Here is a 24,337-nt window from a genome sequence, read left to right as displayed (position 1 = left end):
TTTAAGAATTAAATTTTAAGGTGAAACGAAAAAAGTTTAATATATATATATTTAAAAAATACATACCTTTCCCTTGAACTTGATGTGGGCACGTCAAGAAGGCAAGAACCCTTCTAACGAAGAAGTTAAGATTTGAAAGTTATCGCGCGCTTTGTTGAAGCGGGCAAATCATGAGAGTGGAAACCCTTCTGATGATGACTTGTGGAATTGCATATTACCACGCGCCCTGTTGTCATTGGCGCGTTATGTCGGTCAATCCGCTCCAGGATTGAAGGAAGAGCTCTCCAGGCAACCCGACGCGGGCGCGTCATGAGGGTGAAAACTCTTCTGATGAAGCACCTAGGAGATACAATATCACACATCCTATTGAAACGTGCGCGTCATGTCAAGGAAACACCTACTAATCATTAGAAAAGAAAAATTAAACCAAAAATCTGAAAAAATTCTATGAAAACATATTGAAACTATCAAATAAAAATGAACAAACAATTGAAAGAAATTGGGTTACCTCCCAATAAATGTCTTTCTTTAACGTCTTTGGCTAGACATTAAACACCACTCCTCAATTTGGATGTAATTCAAATTTTCTTGCATTCAGTGACATTCCACCGAGATCCAAATAGTCATTGAGTTCAACCATGTTCTTTAATTTTCTACTCATTTTCACCTTATAAAGTGTTTTCATCCCATGATACTAGTTCGCAGCACCTTTGAATTTACCCTTATAATTGAACTCCGAAAATTCTTGCTTAGAGGAATTAGCAGCATGAATGGCAAACACAGAATGAGAGTTAACAGAATGTTTTATTGTATAAAAAATGTTAAAGTAGACTACTTCTCCATCAAATTTCATTATAAGAGTACCCTTACTGACATTATTCTTAGTTTGGATAGTACTCAAGAAGGGCTTTCCTAATATAATATGTGATAGATTTGAAGCACTTCTGTCATCCATATAAAGCACATAAAAATCAAAAGAAAAAATTAATCCATCTACTTGTACTAAAATATCATCAATTACCCCATCCGAATAAGTAAATGCACGATCAACCAATTGAATTATTATTCTCGTTTCTTTCAAAAGTCCTAAATTTAGGAAATCATAAATTGATTTAAGCATCACATTGATAGAAGTGCCTAAATCTAGTATGACATTTTTTATGTTAGAATGTCCAATCTTATAGTGATAGTAAATATACCTGGATCCTCACATTTGGGTAGTAGTTTCTTTTGTAAAATTGTTGAAACGTTCGCACCTACCACAATCTGCTCATCCCCCCTCAACTTCTTCTTGTTGACGCACAAATTTTTCAAGAATTTAGCATATTTCGGTACTTGTCTGATTGTGTCCAACAAAGGGATATTGATTGTCACCTTTCGAAACACCTTTAGAATCTCCTTTTCCTTAACTTGCTTCTTTGGTTTCTCTAACCTGCTCGAAAAAGGCGATAAGTTAGTTCTAATCTCAATGATTGGGTCAAGGAGAACTACTGACTTTTTGCTGCCCTTATCCTCCTCCTCCTCAAGTGTTTTCTCAATTTTTTTTCATCCTTGTCCTTTGGAGTCGCGAGTTCGGGTCCCTGAATTTTCTTCTCGCTCCTTAAGGTTATTGCACTTACGTTCTTTGGGTTCAGTTCAGGTTGAGACAACAACTTTTCATGAACTTGGGATTCCAAGCGGTTGATTGCTATTGCCATATGACTCATCTGACTCTGCATTACTTGCATCTAACCCATTTGATTCCTTATATTTTGTAAGTTAGATTCCGTCTTTTGTTGACTAACAATTAATTGTTTCATCATTTCTTCTAAAGATGGGCCTGAGTTTAGAGGAGGTGGTGGCGGGCGAGATTGGTACTGCTGTTGATATCCTTGCTGCCTATTCGGTGCAAAGTTTGATTGCCTATTTCCTCCATAGCTAAAGTTAGGTTGATCTCTCCAGCCTGGATTGTACGTGTTCGAGTACAGGTCATATGACTTTCTTGGCGCGGGCGCGTGACTAACCATGTTTACTTGTTCCGCACTCTCTTCTTGAATCATATGGCACATCTCTGTAGAATGACCCATGGCAGTACAAATCCCACACACCTTGACTTGTGGTGCATTTTTCACAGCCAATTGCCTAACAAAGGATGTTAACTCAGTCAACTGTTATTGGATAGCAGATGTTTCTACCTCATTCACTTTGCGTATCGGGACATCCTCTCTTGTATCGAATTGCTGCGAGTTCTCGGCCATCCCTTCGGTCAACTCACATGCTTCTCGAGGAGTCTTGTTCACCAACGCCCCACCACTTGTAGCATCAATTATGCTCTTGTCTCTGAAAAGTAGCCCCTTGTAAAAGTACTGGATGAGCAATTACTCACTTATTTGGTATTGAGGACATTTGACGCATAACTTCTTGAATCTCCCAATAATCATAGAGCGACTCTCTTGGGTGTTGCCTGATACCGCATATCTCCTTCTCAGACTTGCAGCTCAAGACGCAGGAAAATATTTTTTCAATAATTTTTTCTTCACCTGCTCCCAAGTAGTGATACTACCTGGAGGTATGTAGTACAACCAGTTTTTTGCCGAGTCCTTAATAGAGAAGGGAAATGTCCTAATTTTTATCCGTTCCTCCGTAATTTTCGGAGGCTTCATACTGTTGCAAACAACATCAGATTCTTGCAAGTGCTTATGCGGCTCCTCACCTGGTAAACCATGAAAAGATTGTAAAAGATGAATTAGGCCAAATTTTTACTCAAATGGGGTGTTATCATTTAAATTCGAAAAAGTAATGCATAAGGGCTGCTGATTTAAATTAAGAGTAGCCAACCCCTTAATATTCGTGCATTAGCCATAGTAATTTCTTCTCGATCCGGGTCACTCGAAGTATCACCAAACAAACTTGTTGATTCAACTTCTGGATAAGGTCTCTGAGATGTAGTACTAGATTACTCTTCTCTGAGCTGTTTGGTCTTTTTTCTCGTTCTACGCGCAGTCTTCTCTATTTCGGGGTCGAAAATTAATTTACCTGTATTAGAAGAACGAGGCATAAACTAAAAAAGACACCAGAAAATTAAGACGAAAATGAACTTAAAAAGAGAAACAAATTAACTAACGCCAGTCCCTTGGCAGTGGCGTAAAAAATTGACAAGTTGTCGAGCCTGTACAATAATAAAAATGATAATCTTAGTTGCCAACAAAAGCAGTTTCGTGTCAATTCTAGTATTGGAGCAAGGATTTTGGATGTGCAATGAGTTACTAGATTCACCTTGGCTCCGAAACGTTTACTAAATCCGATATACCAGAATTTATTCACGAGAACTGGTTAATTTGTATATAGGGCAAGTAGGGTCGAATCCACAGGAATTGGGAGTAATTCGTTTCTACTAAAGTTCAAGTTATGGGGGAATTTTATGGAAATTAACAATAAACTATGCTAATCAAATATTGTAATTAAATAAAAATTAAATAGCAAACTGTAGAGACTCAAATAGTATTGGACAGCTCTAGTCAAGAAGTAACTTTAGCAATGGTTCAACTAATTGATTATCGATGCAGAGATAATTCCAATTATTAACTAATAAATAGGTTATAACTGCCAAACAAGCGATGGCAGTCAACTCCTTCTTACTGTGTCGATGACTGAGGTACGTCCGTCAATCACTACTCTAATTGAGAAATAATCTTAGGTACGCCCGTAAGATTGAATTTTCCAATTGTCTTATGTATTAAAGGAGTCTTATTCTAACCAAATAACACACTATCAGGGTTATTTTAGATTAGCCTGCGTATTCCCCTGACACAATCCTAATCATACCAGTTGTCATTATTTTAGAGCAATTAAACAATTATGGATTTAACACTGCAATTGACACTGGGTTGCTAAATTAATTCAATGTCCGGGTCCAAGATATTCAATTAATGAAACAACCATAAACACCATCAACAGAGAATATGCAAATACCAGTAAATAAAAGAAATAAATAAAATTAATTCGATCTCACAATTTTTAGATGAACCAAAGTCTCCGTTGTTCCTTGACTAGAAAAAGAGATTTAGTTCATTTCTATTGAGAAAAAATCATGCAAAATTGTAAAACTAGTTGTTGCGTACATTGTCTCTAGATTGAGATGATCAAAACCGAATGAATAATTGAAAGTACAATGAAAGAGACGAAAATGTCAAAAGCTCCAAAAGTAGTCAAGAATGTCTACCCAATCTTTCCTATCTAATTTCTATTGCTGATTGTCTTTTTTTTTACTCCTTTACGGTTACCAAGTAAAAACAAAGGAAAAAGAGTTCTAGTTTTTGTTGACTTCCTTCCTCTTTGGAAACTACCAAAAGAACAGAAAAAGGAAGTGTTCTCCTTTTTCTTCAAGTCTGACGCATATTCTCCAATAGATAAGGAAATCAAATTGAATTAGTCTCCATCTTGCTGACTGCTACTCAAATTCTCTTGCTTGCGCCTTGTTTGTGCCTTTTATCATATTTTATCCCAACTCCCTACAATTAATACAAATTTTCAAAAGTGAGTAGAATTCGTCAATTAATGCAAATTTGGTAATATAATAGGAGGGAATTAATTACAAAATAAATGACGAAATTGTGACTTATCACCGAAATAAAATATCTGAAAACATGTGATGTGCACGGACTTATTATATGTGTATGTGTGTGTGTGTATATATTAAATGCATCTGTCGAGCCCCATTTTTCGTGATGGAAAAAAATATTTACAAAAGATGTGATTTTAAATCGCATTAATTGCGAAGGTCAAAATAATTTCTTGAAAGGGTCACGAGTATGCGAATGATGAAATTAAAAAAAAAAGAAAAATTAAATTATATACATAGGTATATGTGATCAAAGGAAAATGAATGTAGCATAATGGGTACGGGAGACAAAAACTAGTGACATAACTTTCTTATACAGGGATCGATAGGGAATTTAAACTAAAGAGTTATAATCACTCATATCCATGTTCAAAGAATAACTTTCCTAATATGAACAAACAAATGAACTAATTTATTTTACAGTTTTTTAACTGAGATGCAATTCTAAATGATATGATTAACACATATAGATATATAGATACTTAGATCTGTACTAAGAATTTAAAATTGAATTAAATAAATAATAAAATATAAATTTTAAATTCATAAGAATTCAAATTCTTAATTATAATTATTATAAGATATCTTTATTTATAAATAATAATAACAGGTACAAATAATAAATCGAGGCACCCATTTTTGGCTAATTTCTCGGAATATACCCAAAAAAAAAAGTCGATCAAATGTATGTCTGACAACGGGTATATACAAAATTATACCTGTCGTGCTGACTGGGCACGACAGAAAATAATTTTTTTTAATCGCTGCTACCTGCAGCTCCTGCAAATTTTTTTTTTAAAAAAATCAGCAGCACGGTAGCGGTTGACAATTACAAAAAGTGTCAGTCGCTACCGTGCTGACTATGCACGATAGCGACTGACAACTGTGGACTGTGTCGGCTGCAGCACGGTAGCCATAGCTGCTGACTTTTAAAAAAAAATTGGAGGAAGAAAAAACGCAATAAAAGAGATTCATTCTTACGATGCCCTTGCCTTTTAATTGATTAAGGGAAGCCCTCTTCCCTCCTCTTTAAAGCTGTCTCGCAAGAGACCCATTCCCTCAAAGGAGATTCATTGCCTTTTAGTAAAAGTAGTTTTAAAAAAGGATTCGTGAAGTTAAAAAAAGTAAAGAAGCAGGAGGCATAGCGGCAAAAAGAAAAAGGCAAGCAGGAAAGCTTGTCTTTACTATGAGTGCACAACCCTCCCTACCCCGAAGCATCTTCAACATCCTGGTTTCGGGAACATCTTTTTCTTAAATATAACGAATGAGTAGCCCCGCTCTCCATCGATTGGGACTCTTGGTAAATAGATGCAACGAGATAGACTGACCATCAACCCTTTGAGAAATATGCTTTTACTTTACACTTGCCATAATATCTTATTGGGAGGGCTATGGGCATTAGGCGGGCGAAAAAAAAAATTATAGGATGGGCACACATTCAAGCATATGTAGCCACTCCATGTATTTGCTGATAATGCAGTTGAATATAAGTTATAGACTGCGTGATTTTGTGGTTCTTTCATGCAATACAAAGTTCATTTTGCAAGTATCCAGTAAAAAACGATTAATTTTTGTTTTTTTTAATAGACAACAAAATCAATGCTAGTTTTTGTTTGATTTTATCTCTAAATTAGTAAACCATTATTAAATTGCTCTTTTTTTCCTTTCTTTTATTTTGGATATACTTAAACTAACCAATATATATATTTTTAAAAAGACTCTCACTTAGGGGTTAGTTTCTTAGAATATAGCCAAAAAAAAGGTCAACCGTGCACAGCTCTGATATAAGCCCTGTGTAAAACTATATCTACGTTATTATGATTTTTGTCTATAGCATGCTATGGATTAATTTGTTAAAAGAAAATTTATAAAAGCATATTTTAAGAGTTAAATTATTAAAAAGTAACATTTTAAAAGTTAAATATCTTACATTAGTAAGCATGTTTTATTGAATATAGTTTACAAATATTTATTTTTCCACAAAAATTATATTTTTTGTGAACATTTGTTTTAATAATATGTTTATTTTATGTACATTACATTGTTATAGAATATCCCCTTTTGATTGAGCACTAGATAGAAGAGGATTTTGAAGGTTTAAAATCAACAGATAGGGGGTTTAAATTTTACTAAAAAAATAATACAGTATTGCGATTTTTAACTTTATTTTTGTTTGGTACAAAGCGAAAGGAATGTCATTTATTATTATATTAGATATCAATGGATGTAAAATAAGAAATCTGTCTTGATTTTCGCTTTAAAATTCTAACTAAAACAGTAAAATAGAAATCTGCCTTGATTAGCGTTTTAGAATTTTTTTGTTTTTCTCTTCAACTACCAAAGTGATAAAAAACACTTCGTAAATATTGTAAATGGGCAATTTCTTAAAAAAATCTTATAAATAATATTTATAAGTATTATAAATAATACAAGTCCATATCTTCATGTTTGCAGTAGGAGCATATTTGTGTTTATAGCTATTCAACTGATATTAAGTTTGGAATAACAAGTGACATAATAAAAAATTTGTGTCCAACATTTAATGTTTAGGAGCGCAAAGAGATAGGCAGGATTTTGCAATTTTGCATTTAAGCTTCAGGGTTTAAGTAATTAGGATTTAAGAAAAAATTGAAATTAAACGTAGATAAAATTTAAATTTAAGGAAAGTACCATTCAAATAATAACTACCTAACACGTACAACTATTAACAAAGTCAATGTTTATGGCGCATGTTGCCTTTACTCTTACCCTTATCCTTACCCTTACCATCATCAGGCGGCGTTGTCGAAGGACAGCAAAATCTCTTCGGTCGTCGTCTTTGACGCTCACCAAGAACGACACCAGAATGATTCGGATAATCACGAGACGGCGTATCATCCCTGGAAGCACTATCAGGGTCAACGTCAGCCGTCGGAGACGAATCAGAAGTATCGCTAGTTCCATAATCATTCGTGAAACGAAAGGTGACAAAATCTCCTGTTGATACATGACCAGATGCATAATTTGGTTGGCCGGTAGATGGGAAGACCGATGGCTGTCCGAGACTGTAATAATCAGGAAGTTCAAACGATGAAAAAGTACCACCCGTTCCACAAAAAAAACTGAATATGGGGTGCAAGGCCGCAATGGAAGAAGAGTCTGCCGTCATGTTACCTCCATACTCATATAGAGGTAACTGCGATAAAGATGCAAATCATGCATCAAATCCATGAATGTCTGCAACTGGCGTCGGTGATGCAGCAAATGGAGAAAATTGTTGCAACGGTGTACCTTGTGCACCAATGGTCATCGACGCTGGCGATAACATAAACATGTCCCCGGATGTATGAATTGTTGAATCGGAGGCGTGTGTGAATGATAAGTATCCATCCCCATGATATGAACGTTAGGTTCAGCAACGGTTGACTTATCATGTTAACCATGTCTCGAAAGTCTACCACGACTAGACGATGATCCTGTTTGAGATGGAACGCATCGCACGAGTGTCTGAAATGGGACATTTGATGTCGAAGGGTGCCCAGAATCGAATGGATCGGACTGTCCTACAATCATACGATCAAAACGTCGGAGGTATTGCATCGAACCATATGCACCATCCATGATGGTCAAACAGACGTGGATATGACTGTTCACCGATATCATAAATATTGATAGCGTCCTGTGTCTGCTGACCAATACGCTGCATAGCACTCATCTATAACAACAAAAAGATCGACTAGTTGTTAGGAATAATTACTTAACACATAGAAAAAATATGTTTAAAATGATAGAAGTGTCAAGTAAATGCATACCAAATACTCAAATTGTCCAGAGACTCCCTGAATCATTTGGTTCATCTGCGGATCGTAGTGGATAGGATTCGAAATATATAGAACAGTGTGCTCGTGATACCATTTGAGATAATCATTTGATGGCCTTAATGTATTAGCAAGCTGACCTGTGACCTCCGCATTAGCGCGAACATTCCAATATTCTATCCATCCCTTATAAAATTGGGCCCAATTTCTTCCAAGATAGCCAGACAGATTGAGCTGATGAACCCTTTTCTGATTTGTGTCAACGAGTTTGGGAACATTTTGAACTAATCCAAACTAACGCACAACACAATCTGTACAGTGAAACTCAATAATGTGCTAAAATACGAGAGAAACTTTAGTCCGCCAAATGCGCTCGCCGTGTTTGCAGTATCGTGGTAATGCGGCCAACCTTTCATTACTGTACGGCATCCGTATGAACTATAATAACAAAAAATTATTTATTTATTTTCGAAAAGAATGGGGTATATTAGCAAATAGTAACCGAAACTATAATATATAAAACACCTCATCCATGAGTAACAATTCAATATGCTCGCGATAGTAGCTGCTGCGCTTACTTGGCGAATCAACCCCTATAAGTTCAGCTGTCCATCTACTACCTATCGAAAATTCACCGGTCTCATGCACTGGAAACATCTCCCGTTGGTTGCTAGGAATTCATTCCCATTCCCATATTTGGAGTAATAGGTAAGGGCCGCTTGTGGTAACAGTAGAAGCACGCGAACTGTGACACATGCGTGAGTATAAACAGGCTAGAGTCGCTGACCCCCAAATGTACTCCTCTATCGCATCCAAATCTCGAACATAATCTAACCAGTTCAGACTAACAAGATTCCCGCATGAATCTGTAAATAGTAACCCACTCAATAAAATCAATATGTACATGCGAGTATACTGCCGAACCAATTCATCGAGAGCATCTGGCGGTATTGGAACAGTCAACCGCCTGTACATAGATGACACTTTTAGGGGGCTATGATTTAGCATCGCATCTTCCGGTCAAAATTCTAAAACCTCGTTCACCAAGTGTTTGCACTCCTGCAGAGTTCGCATAATGTGATTCAATGTAACGGGACGTTCGTCTACCCGTAGACCCCATAGCACCTCTACATCTTGCAAAGTTATCGTCGACTCGCCCATAATAGGAAGATGAAAGGTGTGCGTCTCCTGTTTCCAGCGCTTAACGAGGGCTGTGACGAGTCCATGATCTACAATAAGATATCCAGCCACTCGAACACCACGAAATCCTGCGTGATCAATATAATGCGCTACTCGTGAATCTAGCAACAAGGAGCAACTGCCAAAGCAAATTTGAGAGTGAGAGAAAGCGAGAGAAATAAGGAGAGTAGATCGGAGAAAGAAAAATGAGAGTGAGCAGCGAAAACTGGGCATAATCCGCCATTTTATAGCGAATTCAATCAAATCTAGCTGTTCATCTGAACGACTAGAATTTTTTTGAAAAAATCTCACCGCTACCATGCTGATTGGACACGGTAGTGGTAGTTTTTACCCAATTATTTGCGTACGATGGCTATGACAATCACATGGCCTTTGTCAGGTGCCTGACACTCACATGTCAGGCGCCTGGCACTTTTTATTTTTTGATTGGCTGTCCCCTACCATGCTAACTGTGCAGGATTTCGTGGTGTTCGAATGGCTGGATATCTTACTGTGAATCATGGACTCGTCACAGCCCTCGTTGAGCACTGGAGACAGTAGACGCACCTTCCATCTTCCTATTATGGGCGAGTCGACGATAACTTTGCAAAATGTAGAGGTGTAATGGGGTCTACGAGTGGACGGGCATCCCGTTACATTGAATCACATTAGGCAAACTCTATAGGAGCGCAAACAGTTGTTGAACGAGATTTTAGAATTTTGACCGAAAGATGCAATGCTAAATCATGGCTACCTAAAGATGTCATATATGTACAGGCGGTTGACTGTTCCAGTATCGCCAAATGCTCCCGATAAACTAGTTCGGCAGTATGCTCGCATGTACATATTGATTTAATTGGGTGGCTACTATTTGCAGATTCATGCGGGAATCTTATTAGTCTGAATTGGTTAGATTACGTTCGAAATTTGGATGCGAAGGAGGAGTACATTTGGGAGTCAATGACTTTAGCCCATTTATACTCACGCATGTGTCACGGTTCGCGTAGTTCTACTGCTACCACAGACGGCCCTTACCTATTACTCCAAATATGGGTATGAGAACGAGTTCCTAGCATCCAACCGGAGATGTTTCCATCGCATGAGACAGGTGAATTTCTGATAGGTGGCAGATGGGCAGCTGAATGCATACGGGTTGATTTGCACGGTAAGCGCAGCAGCTACTATCGCAAGCATATTGCATTGCTACTCATGGATGAGGTATTTTATATGTTATAGTTTCTGTTACTATTTGCTAATATATCCCATTCTTTTCGAAAATATATAATTGCTTTTTCGTTATGACAATTCATATGCATGCCGTACAATGATAAAATATTGGCCATACTACCACGATATTACAGACACGACGAGTGTATTTGACGGACTAAAGTTTCCCTCGTATTTTGACACATTATTGAGTTTTACTGTCCAGATCGTGTCATGCGTCAGTTTGGACTAATTTAAAATGTTCTCAAACCCGTTAACACAAATCAGAATGGGGTTCATCAGCTCGATCTATCTGGTTATTCTGGAAGGAATTGAGCCTAATTTCATAGGGGGTGGATAGAATATTGGAATGCTCGCGCTAATGCGGAGGTCACAGGTCAACTTGCTAATACATTCAAGCCATCAAATGATTACCTCAAATAGTATCACAAGCACACTGTTCTATATATTTCGAACCCTATCCACCAGGATCCGCAGATGGACCAAATGCTTCCGGGAGTCTCTGGACAATTTGAGTATGTGGTATGCATTTACTTGAGACTTCTATAATTTTAAACGTATTTTTCCTGTGCGTTAAACAATTATTCCTAACAACTAGTCGATCTTTTTGTTATTACAGATGGGTGCTATGCAGCGTATTGGTCAGCAGACACTGGACGCTATCAATATTTATGATATCGGTGAACAGTCATATCCACGTCTGTTAACCATCATGGAAGGTGCATATGGTTGGTCAGCAGACACAGGACGCTATCAATATTTATGATATCGGTGAACAGTCATCCATGTCTGTTGACCATCATGGATTGTTCATATGGTTCAATGCAATACCTCCGACGTTTTGATTGTATGATTGTAGGATAGTCCGATCCATTCGATTCTAGGCACTCTTCGGCATCAAATGTCCCATTTCAGACACCCGTGCGACGCGTTCCATCTCAAATAGGACCATCGGCTAATCGTGGTATACATTCGAAACATGGTTTATACGATGAGTCAACCGTTGCTGAACCTAGCGTTCATATCACGGGGATGAATACTCATCATCCGCACACACTTCCGATTCAGCAATTCACCCCATTCGAATCTTTACCTGTGTCGGGTGTGAATGCAAAGATGGCTACACACTTTCATGCATCTGGGGACATGTTTATGCCATCGTCGGTGTCGATGACCATTGGTGCACAAGGAACACCGTCGCAACAATTTCCTCCATTTGCTACACCACGACGCCAATTACAGACATTCATGGATTTGATGCACGATTTGCATCTTCATCACAATTACCTCTATATGAGTATGGAGGTAACATGACAGCAGACTCTTCTTTCGCTGCGACCTTGCACCCCATATTCAGTTTTCTTAGTGGAACGGGAGGTACTTTTTCATCGTTCGAACTTCCTGATTATTACAATCTCGGATAGCCATCAGTCTTTCCATCTACCGGCCACCAAATTATGCATCTGAACATGTATCAACAGGAAATTTTGTCACCTTTCGTTCCACGAATGATTATGGAACCAGCGATACTTTCGATTCGTCTCCGACGGCTGACGTTGACCCTGATAGTGCTTCCATGGATGATATGCCGCCCTGTGATTATTCGAATCATCTTGGTGTCATTTTTGGTGAGCGTCAAAGACGACGACCAAAGAGATTTTGTTGCCCTTCCACAACGCCGCATGATGATGGTAAGGACAAAGATAAGGACAAGAGCAAGGGCAACATGCACCCTAAACATTGATTTTGTTAATGGTTGTACATGTTAGGTAGTTATTATTTGAATGGTACTTTCCTTAAATTTAAATTTCATATACGTTTAATTTCATTTTTTTCCTAAACCCTAATTACTTAAATTCTGAACCTTAAATGCAAAATTACAAAATCTTACCTATCTCCTTGCGTTCCTAAACATTAAATGCCGGGTACAAATTTTTTATTACGTCATTTGTTATTCCAAAATTAATATCGGTTGAATAGTTATAAACACAAATATGCTCCTATCGCAAACATGAAGATATGGACTCGTATTATTTATAATACTTATAAATATTATTTATAAGATTTTATAAATAAACAGCCCATTTACAATATTTATGAAGTATTTTTTATCAATTTGATAGCTGAAGAGAGCAAGGAACTCCTTTGTGGTTTCGCGAAAAGACACCTTACCCCCTATTGTTTAAAAACCTCCACATAAACACCCTAAATTTCATAACTAAAGTGAAAATTACCTTCTAAATCAGCTGAGTTACCGGCAACAGGTCGAATACCCTCGTCTAACTTTATATTGTAGATATCAACTTTCAACCACTTTCACTAGATCAGCAAAGTGATCAGCTATGTTTTCCAAAGGTCCTTTTCCAGTTACAATAGCCTGAACAAAGAAACCAAACATGGAAAACATAGCCGACCTTGTAGACATCAAATTTTTGTCACATTTTAATATTTTCTTGATTATTTTCTATTTAATGAGTTATTTATTTTCTTGCATTTTAATGTGCATTTTTCTCATTTTTGCAAGTTTGTTTTGAAAAAAAAAGGAAGAAGAAGAAAATAAAAAGAAAAAAATTGATTTTTGTAAAAAAAAAAAAAAAAAAAAAAAAGTGGAGACATCATAATGACCTTGGTTATCATGATGCCACCACAATCATGCCTTTTGACCGAAACAGCAACGGAACAAATAAGGAGAGAGGCTCCAATTTTGCAATTAAGTGTCTGCTCATCTTTCTCGGCCCTGACTCTCTCAATTCTCTCTGGCTGGAGCTCCCAACTAAAAAGACAGATAAAAGAGGGCAGAAGAAAAATTGCTCCAGAGGTCCTCGGGCTTAAGGGGCAGAAGAAGAGAAAAAATAAAGGTCTCACTCTCTCCCTCTCTGGTTGGCGACGCAGAGAAAAAAATACAGAGGAAAGCAAAAGAAAAACACTCCTCACTCTCTCCCTCCCTCGGATTTGGGCAGCAAAAAGAAACAGAAAAGAAGAAAAAATTTACGGAGGAAGTCCCTAGCTCCTCTCTCTCGGACTCCACACTCCCTCAATTCATTCTCTCCCTCTCTCAGCTTCCAAATGGCCAGAAGAAAACGCAGGAGTGTGTATTTTTATAATTTTTTGTGACCGAAAAAATCGTCGGCGATCGGCGACTAGTGGTGGTCTGTCATCGCTGGCAGCCATGAAGAAGCTTCGAAAGTTTGCAGGAAGAAGAATGAAGAAGAAAGCTTCTATTCTGATTTGCACGAGTTTTTTTTAAAATTTCGTTTTAGTCCTTCAACTTTTGCATAATTTCACTATTGCCCAAAACTTTTACAGTCGAACCATTTCTGCCCCCATTGAGATCTAATCCTCTTTTTCATATTTCAAATCCATTTTTGAGCAAATAATTTCTGAGATCTAGAGTATAATCAGTTTTTAATAAATTTTAGAAGATTTTTATATTGTTGGATTTAGTAAAAATAGTTGGAGGGTTGGACTAACAAGTGGGCGAAGGGAGAAATCACAACTAGCGTTGGACTAGTGTGGTAACGCCATGCATTACTAACACATAATAAAACAAATGAAGCATAAATTAAAATAAATAAACACATAAGAGCACATAGCACGTAACACGTAGACATAATATCTAGATGCAAAAATTCTAAGAAAAGCGGATAAAGCATATAACACATAAGCATTCAAACACATAAACAAATAAAAACGAATAAAGATCTAACTATTACATTTGGAACCCGAACTACAATCTAAAGGGGGAAGAAATGAAATAAAGTAACAACCTCACGATTACAATTTGGCATTTAATTGTCTCCCAAATAATCATCAAAATTAAATTAAATATATGAAACTTAAAACGAATAAAACCAAACAACTAAAAGAAAATCACTCAAAGCATGCAAATTCACACATAAACACATAAGAGCACATAAGAGAATTTAAAATAAAACAAGAAGATACCTCTCTTGAAGTAGTAACTAATTGGGTTTGATTTTACCTATTTAACTCTAAAATTAACAAAAATCATCAAGGCACCAATTTAATTAACGAATAAATCATAACAAATGGAAATAAATATGAAATCAATCAATTGAAGCACTTAAATGAAGTGTAATCAATAATTAAAGAAGAAAAACAACTTCCATTTAAGCAATCAAATCTATTAGGGACCTAATTGCAAAAATTAATAAAGTTTTGGGGTCAAATTATAGTTACCACAAAATTTATGGTCAAAATTAAAGCAAAATAAAGTTTAGGAACTTATTTGCAATTACATTAAGGACTTAATTGAAAGAAATCTAAAGTATTTAGGGCTATATAACAATTATTCAAAAGTACAAGAACTGTTCTGCAAATTCGTCACCAGATCGCTTAAGGAATTGGGCCACTGGGCCATTCTTTATTTCTTCTTCAGGTTAAAATCAATTCAGTCCAAGTAAAGTTCAAAGAAAACTAGCAGGCCAGCCAATATTTTTCAGCAATCAAGCTCAACCAAAAGGACAGGCTTTAGACCTCCAAGTCCAAGCTACAAACCCAGAAAAGCAAGCCAACAACCCGTTTCTAAAACTCAAGCAAAATAGGCCAGATTTTTATGCCAAAATCCAACCAAACAAACTTCAATCCAACCCTCCAACTATTTTTACTAAATCCAACAATATAAAAATCTTCTAAAATTTATTAAAGACTGATTATACTCTAAATCCCAGAAATTATTTGCTCAAAAATGGATTTGAAATATGAAAAAGAGGATTAGATCTCAATGGGGGCAGAAATGGTTCGACTGTAAAAGTTTTCGGGCAATAGTGAAATTATGCAAAAGTTGAAGGACCAAAACGAAATTTAAAAAAACTCGTGCAAATCAGAATAGAAGCTTTCTTCTTCATTCTTCTTCCTACAACTTCCTAAGCTTCTTTATGGTTGCCAACGGTGACAGACCACCACTAGTCGCCGATCGCCGGCGATTTTTCCGATAAAAAAAAAATTATCAAAATACACACCCCTACTCGATTTTTTGCGTAGATTTCATTTCCGAACTTAGTTTTTACAAAAAAATGAATCAAAAATGTCGAAATTGCCAAATTACAGTCACAATTTTTATTTTTAAACACATTACAATCACCACTAAAAATAGTAAAATTCATACCAAGATACTACTTGTGATTTCTACAATCCAACATGACCAAAATTAGCAGAATCATCCAATTTAATTCAACTCTTCATTTTTTTGGGTATTTTTTTAAAAGCAATTAACATACATATACAAAAATTACGTCTCTGTCCATTAATCTAGATTATGACATTCCCAAATTTTTTATCCATACGACAACAACAAAACCAACAAAATAAAACAATGAGCAAGCAACCACACATACATTCAATCTAATTAATTAAAAAAAAAAAAAAAGAAAAGCTGGAAAAAGGGAAAAGAAATACCTCAATGAAGTTTGTATTCTCTTGGCTGAAGTTTTGATGTAATTTCTAGCTCCAATTGTCCAGTTGTTGCCGCCCTTTTTGTTGTGCAAGTGTGTTGAATTTTTGAGAAAATAGGAGGGAGCCTTTTTTTCTTCTTCTCCTGCGTTTTCTTCTGGCCGTCTGGAAGCTGAGAGAGGGAGAGAATGAATTGAGGGAGTGTGGAGTCCGAGAGATAGGAGCCAAGGACTTCCTCCGCAAATTTTTTCTTCTTTTCTGTTTCTTTTCGCTGCCCAAATCCTAGGGAGGGAGAGAGTGAGGAGTGTTTTTCTTTTGCTTTCCTCTGCATTTTTTTCTCTGCCATCCCCAACCAGAGAGGGAGAGAGTGATGCCTTTATTTTTTCTCTTCTTCTACCCCTTGAGCCCGAGGACCTCTGGAGCAATTTTTCTTTTGCCCTCTTTTATCTGTCTTTTTCGTTGGGAGCTCCAACCAGAGAGAATTGAGAGAGTCAGGGGCGAGAGAGATGAGCTAGGGACTTAACTGCAAAATTAGAGCCTCTCTCCTTATTTGTTCCGTTGCTGCTTCGGTCAAAAGGCATGATTGTGGTGGCATCATTATGACCTCCACTTTCTTTTTATTTTTTTTTATTTTTACAAAAATAAATTTTTTTCTTTTTATTTTCTTCTTCTTCCTTTTTTTTTTCAAAACAAATCTGCAAAAATGAGAAAAATGCATATTAAAATGCAAGAAAATAAATAACTCATTAAATAAAAAACAATCAAGAAAATATTAAAATGTGACAAAAATTTGATGTCTACAAACCTACCATTCTTGATTTCCTTGACTTTAAGCTCAGCAAAAGCCTCAGGATCATCTGCCAATCCAAGAGGACCAAAGCTCCCTCCAGGATAAAAAGGATCAGTCACCTCCCCAAGCGGGCGGTCCTCCGGCAATCTATAGCCCTCCGCAGCCCCCATTAAGACAACTTGTGAAACCCAGATGGCTAAAACACTCTGTTCATGAATTAAGCTTGGGTTAACTAAATAATCAAGCCCACCTTCACTGAAAATTTATGAACCAGCTTTGAACCAAACTGCTTCTCTAAACTTGACACCATTTCTTGATAAAAGCTCAGGAAAAACACAACCAAGTGTTCCAAGCATAGCCCATCTTGAATGAATAACTTCTAGCTCACGGTTCTTGGCAAATGTCTCGGGATTAGCTGAGAGGCCGGCTGTATCCCACCCGTAATCACCAGGGAATTCTCCGGTAAGGTAAGACGGCAGTGAGCTGGATAAGAGGCCTAAGTATAGAACTCTGTCTGGACCATACCATGGACTCCCTGATAATGGTTTTGGTTTTACTACAGTTTTTCTCATGGTAACTCTTCCTTCACCAAGTCGCTCTGATGTTGATGTGGCGATTTTTACGGCTTTTCCTGCGAACGAAGGTGATGAAAGAGCCATTGTTGAGGCAGCTATGGTAGTTTTGAGGAAATGGTTTTGATCAGTGTTTGAATGTAGAAGAAAATATTATAATTTGTTGATGAGGACTTTCTTGAATGGAATCTCTACTCAGCATGTTGATGCCGAGGGTTCCCCAAAACGTTATCAGAAAGCAGTATGAAGAGTCTAAATGGTTACAAGGTTGGTAAATAACTATTTTTTACTTTTTTTTCATCAAGGGAAGAAGCTCCTTCTGAATGCCTTTTGCCTTCAGTCTCAAACCGTTTTTTTTCCTACACTTTTTTGATTTCATGTCAAAGTTTCTCAACATCACCAGGATCCGCGGATCGATCTTGGACATTCTAGACTCAATCCACTTGATGAATCCGGCTTGATCCACATAATCCGAAGCCGGATTCATTGTTATTGTTCAGTTTCAAATTCATAACAAATCTCACTATTGATTTCATTTACAAACTACACCAACATTTTTTCCATTTTTCTCTTTTGCATGGCTGCAGGTCTTTATTTCTATTGCTCTTATTCTTGGGGACGGATTGTACAATTTTCTCAAGTCGCTCTTCTTCACTGGACCAAGTCTACATGTTGCATTGAAGAAGGCTCGTAAATCAAGTAAGTAACTTGCACAAGGGCTCCAAATTGCATAATGCTGCCCCTCTCTTAGACCAAGAGTATTTCGACCAAAAATGATTTCATCAGTAACATTTTTCTAGACATCTTGCTAAATTATGTCTATTTGGTTACAGAAACCTCAGACAGCAGAACTCAGCCACTTGACGATCTTCAACGAAACGAAGTCTTCATGAGAGAGAGCATTTCTTTATGGTAGCATGTGTTGGATATGTCTTGTTCTCCATAATATCCATCGCTGTAATTCCAAAAATGTTTCCACAGCTGAAGTTAGGCATGGCCACGGTTCCAGAACCAACGGTTCTGGTTCTTCAAAGAGGTAGAACCAGAACCGCATAGTTTTGATTTCGATTCCTTATGGTTCCGGTTCTGGTTCCGGTTCCTGAACCTTTCTTGTTTTTTTTCTATCCTTTGCTTTGTTTCTTTCTTCCGTTGAGAGCTCGAGGACCTCTGTGCAAGTCAGGAGCCCCCGAAAGCAAAAATTGAAGAAGCTCCCTTTTTCTCTTCGGATGCAAGCTTTTTCTTCCTAGCCCTTCTTTGCAATTTTTTCCTCTTGGATCCGTTGAGAGCTTGGTCAAAAGGCAGGATTGTGGTGGCATCATGATGACATCATGATGTCTCTACTTTTATTATTTTTTATATTAATTATTTTTAATTTTTTTAACGGTTCTGGAACCGGCGGTTCTGGTTCTGATTCTATTTTTTAGAGAACCAGAACCGGAACCTTTATCCAAGGTTCTACTACGGTTCTGGTTCCGGTTCTGGTCCGGTTCCGGTCTGGTTCCCAGTTCCAAGTGGAACCATGGCCATGCCCACCTGAAGTGGCACTTTGTTCTCATTGCCTACTTGCTTGCTCCATCACTAAGTTTCTGCAATGCTTATGGTGCTGGTCTGACTGACATGAACATGGCATACAATTATAGGAAGGAAGCCCTCTTTGTGCTCGCCGCCTTGGCTGGAAAAGATAATGGCATAGTTGCAGGGCTTATTGGTTGTGGGCTTATAAAATCTATAGTTTCCATATCCTCTAACTTGAGGCATGACTTCAAGACCGGTCATCTCACCCTAACATCCCCTTGGTCAATGGAAAAAAGTATGGCTCTTTTTTTTTCCCCTCTTTTGAAGGATATTGTGAATACCCATCGTTGCTAGATTGCATATCCGGTTACAGGTCAATTTCCACTTTAGTTATGAAGTTTATGGTATTTATGTGGATGTTTCTAAATGATAGGGGGTAAGGTATCTTTTCGCGAAACCATAAGGGGGTTTCTTGTATTTTACCCTAAAATAAACAGATGATTAAGACAAATGTTCACAAAAAATATAATTTTTGTGAAAAAATAAATGTTTGTAAATTATATTCAATAAAACATACTTTCTAATGTAAGATATTTAACTTTTAAAATGTTACTTTTTAATAATTTAACTCTTAAAACATGCTTTTATAAATTTTCTTTTAACAAATTGATCCATAGCATGCTATAGACAAAAATCATACTAACTTAAATATAGTTTTACACGGGAGTTATATCAGAGCTGTGCACAGTTGACCTTTTTTTTCTGGCTATATTCTAAGAAACTAATCCCTAAGTGAGAGTCTTTTTAAAAATATATATATTGGTTAGGTTAAGTATATCCAAAATAAAAGAAAGAAAAAAAAAGAGTAATTTGATAATGGTTTACTAATTTAGAGATAAAACCAAACAAAAACTAGCATTGGTTTTGTTGTCTATTTGAAAAACAAAAATTAATCATTTTTTGATGAAAACTTGCAAAATGAACTTCGTATTGCATGAAAATAAGCCACAAAATCACGCAGTCTATAACTTATATTCAACTGCATTATCAGCATATACATGGAATGCCTACATATGCGTGAATGTGTGCCCATCCTATAAATTTTTTTTTTCGCCCTCCCAATAAGATATTATGGCAAGTGTAAAGTAGAGGCATATTTCTCAAAGGGTTGATGGTCAGTCTATCTCCTTGCATCTATTCACCGAGAGTCCCAATCTATAGAGAGCGAGGCTACTCCTTCGTTATATTTAAGAAAAAGAGGTTCCCGAAACCAGGATGTTTAAGATGCTTGGGGGTAGGGAGGGTTGTGCACGGTAGCGGCCGACACAGTCCACAGTTTTTAGTCGCTACCGTGCACAGTCAGCACGATAGCGGCTGACTTTTTAAAAAAAAAAAAATTTGCAAGCGCTGCAGGTAGCAGACATACATTTGACCGACTTTTTTTTTTGGGTATATTCTGAGAAATTAGCCTAGAATGGGTGCCTCGGTTTATTATTTGTACCTGTTATTATTATTTATAAATAAAGATATCTTATAATAATTATAATTAAAAATTTGAATTCTTATGAATTTGAATTTTATATTTTATTATTAATTTAATTCAATTTTTAATTCTTAGTATAGATCTAAGTATCTATATATCTATATTTAAATATCTAAGTAAATATATAGAATAAACGCAAGGAGTGTAGAAGGAAATAAATGAATTTATTTATCTTTTTTATCTTTCGAATCTTTTCTTTTTATTCTACACGAAAGGGAAAGGTATGTATGATAATCTATTTTTTCTTTTCTTTGTCTTTAAAAATACTAAATTCACATTAATATGTCAAACATAAAGGAATTTAAGAACATTTAAAAATTACAAGTTAAATATATTCAAAGGTAATATAATTAGCTATTAAAGAAAAGAAACAATTATAATAGAGAGAGTCAAAATTCACTAGGGACAGAATTCAAAGATTGAAAAACTTTTGGGGTTAAAAATATAATTTTTCTAAAGTTTAGGGGTCAAAATTAAATAAAAGATAAAATTCAAGGACCAAAATGCAATTAATTTAAGAACCTAGATGAAAGAAATTCAAAATATCCTGGGGCATAGTGAAATTAATCGAAAGTCAGAGGCTAAAGTGACAATTTCGTTTTTCTCATTTGGGCAAGAAAAAATATCTGTTCTGGGCTTCTTCTTTCTTTTTTTTTGGTTTATTCAGCCTGGGCCAAACCCTCTATAACCCAAAAGGAAACACAGGCTAGTCTACCAAAAATAGTACAAATAAGTCCATGAAAATTTAAACAAGATTATCTATTTGGGCTTAGCTTCAAAATCCAACCTTAAGCCCAACCGGAAAAAATATAAGCCCACCAGAAACAACAAAAAGCCCAATTCTTCTTTCTTTTCTTCTTCTTTTTCTTCTCATTCCCTTCCGTTTCTTCTTCTTCTTGTCCGGCCAGATGAAGCCCCGGCCGCCGGTCGCCGGTGAAATTTTTCCGGTCACAAAATTTCACCAAAATACACTCCCTCACTCAATTTTTCGCGTAGAATCCGTTTTTGAAGTTAAATTTTACAAAAAATGAATCGAAAGTGGCCAAAATGCCAAAAAAAGCCCAGTTTTTTATTTTTTAAAAACACTATAATCACCACTAAAAATCATAAAATTTATGCCAAAACCCTCCTTATAACTTTTACATTACAACTATAATCTTAGTTTGACAAGTAAACAACAACAAAATGACGCATTAAGTCAAAACAGCCCAAAAAATGAAGAAAATTATTCTAATGTTTTTAAGGCTCAAAAACTTCAAAATTTTGGATAACCAAGCATTTGCACTTTGCAGGCTTTGTACTAGCTGTAATCATTTATTTTAACAAAAAATATGTACAATAATAGGGACTTTAATTCATTTTTTATTTAAGCATTTTTTCAAACACCTAGCATGCATATACAAAAAGTATTTCCTTTTCCTTAATCTAGCTCAAGCCATTTCCCAAATTTTGAACAACACAACAACAATAATAAAAGACAGCAAAAGCCAGAAAATTAAACGATAAAATATGGGTTTGACATGGTTAATAAAACTGGAAAAATACCTCAACTCAAGTAAGAGCTTCTTCGGTCAAATTTTGAAGGAATTCCAGCACCTCACACCCCAATTGCTTGCCTTCTCTTGTGTTTAATTTTGTAGGAGGATATGTTGTGTGAATTGAGAAAAGGGAGGGATAGAGCCGTTGAGGGAAAAATTCTTTCTATTGGTTGAGTTGTTGTCTTTTTTTGAGGTCAAAAAGTCGAGAGAGAGCCGAGAGGGATAGAGAGGCCGAGAGAGTGTCTTCTTGTTCCCTTTTTTCTTCCCTTCTTGTGTCTGATGGTGTCTAGTGCAAGCGTGCAAGTGCCGAGAGAGAAAAGTGCAGTTGGGAGGATGAAAGTGGAGAGTTGTTTGTCCAAAAGTAAAAAGTGATGGTCTTTACCAAATGAAAAGAAAGGTGAATGGAAACATGATGTGAAAAAATGAGTTAATAGTGCATTTGGTGAAACAAAATGAGTAGGATGAATTTTTATTTCTTGATTTTTTTTGTGTTTTTTTTTCTTTTCCAAAAAAAACCTGTAAAAATGAGAAAAATGCACATTAGAATGCAAGAAAATAAATAACTCATTAAATAGAAAAAATTCAAGAAAATATTAAAAATTGATAAAAATTTGATGTCTACAGCATCAATATGATTTGGTGATTTAGTTTTTCTTTCCTAAAATGCCCTTATTAGTAATATTAATGACTTCAATCTATTTCTAAACATAAATGTAATTCTAAGCGTTATTGAGGCCTTCTACATAGTACCAACCTTTAAACTTTTTTTTTTTTAGAAGTAGAGTTCCCTTATGGAATAGAAATTGATTTTGAAAGGTTATAGGTTATAGGTTAATTAACCTTGAAAGAATTTCTATTCAAACTTATTGACCAAGCATTAGTTAGGCCAGATTCTTAAAAATCTTGACTAACTTCATGTATATCAACCTTTTTAAAATATTTATTTTTGAACTCTATATATTTTTAAAATATTTTTACTTTAGCTCTTTATTGTATGTTTAGAAAAATATTCATGAATGTCCATTGGATACTCAAACCAATAAGGATTTAGATCTAGATTTATTTTTTCAGATCCGATCTGGATTTGAGTGTCATTAAATATAATGAGTCTAAATATAAATCAAAGGATCCAACTCAAACCCTACTAATTGACATGTCTAATTGAAAATAGTGACAGTATAAATAAAATTTTAGTGAGTACGCATCCAGATTTGTAGTACTCAACAAAATATGGTGGCTAATGATTGGAGAACTGCTATCTGTTTATTACTAGAAGAAACCATATATCAACCATCACATTGAATAAGGCAGAAGGTCCTAGCAACCAAGAATATATATATATATATATATATATATATATATTGTGCAAATTCCTATCAATGGTACTGTTAACTTCTTTCACTTTTAAGATCTGAATACAAAGATGGCCAAATGGGGGCTGAAAATCAAGGCCATTTCTTGAGAACATGAAACTTGATTTTGGAATTAGGGACCTTGAGTTTGCATGTTGGTGATTAATTTATTTGAACAACTCTTTTACCAAATGTGATGACACGTGAAACGCACGGACTTCTTTTCATGGTATATATATGAATGTTAATCAATTTATTTTTTTGTTTTATATTTGTAAATGTGAAAGCTCTTGAATTACCTGTAAATACTTGTGTATCTGGAATTCAAGATTACATACAGAAAAGAACCAAGATTAAATACATGCAGACTCCAATGGGGATAGATTATCATTTTTGCCTGCAAATTCAACCAAATGCAGTAAAAACATCTTCTCTTCAGATAATAAAACTAAGGCCAAGGAGTAAATATATGTCAGAAGAGCAAAAATTGCTGAAACATATATGCATACTCTAGTTGAAGAAAAGAAAAAAGGGTTTTCTAAATTCCTGATGCAAGTAATCCTTTCCTTTCAAAATCTCACTATCAGAAGCTCAAGATTAAATTAAAAATGAAAAACGGGAAAAACAACTAGGAACATGATTTCATTATTCTGGTTAGTATGAACTTAAAAAAATTAGATACCCCCAAAGAACCCCAACATGGTTTGAATTGCTTATTGTGATTAGTATAAGAAGTTGTCTTTTTTTGAGGATGTTTTGGTTGATAAACGCTAGATATGAGTTATGATTCTTTGTAAATGCAATCAAATTGC

The 24,337-nt window shown here is 35.9% G+C and overlaps 1 long non-coding RNA gene and 1 pseudogene across 1 annotated transcript; both read right to left on the bottom strand.

Annotated features, from left to right (window-relative positions):
* Positions 1-4,029: 4,029 nt before the first annotated feature.
* On the bottom strand, positions 4,030-22,546 carry LOC113732810 (chlorophyll a-b binding protein 7, chloroplastic-like; annotated as a pseudogene).
* On the bottom strand, positions 7,229-12,688 carry LOC140037049 (uncharacterized). Its single transcript, XR_011840923.1, has 2 exons — positions 8,392-12,688; positions 7,229-8,294 (listed from the first exon to the last, which is right to left on the bottom strand). It is a non-coding gene; the product is annotated as an uncharacterized lncRNA (long non-coding RNA).
* Positions 22,547-24,337: the final 1,791 nt, after the last annotated feature.

The sequence above is a fragment of the Coffea arabica genome, chromosome 2e (genome assembly GCF_036785885.1).
Source record: "Coffea arabica cultivar ET-39 chromosome 2e, Coffea Arabica ET-39 HiFi, whole genome shotgun sequence".
Taxonomy (NCBI): Eukaryota; Viridiplantae; Streptophyta; class Magnoliopsida; order Gentianales; family Rubiaceae; genus Coffea; species Coffea arabica.
This window is presented reverse-complemented; position numbering and strand designations above follow the sequence as displayed.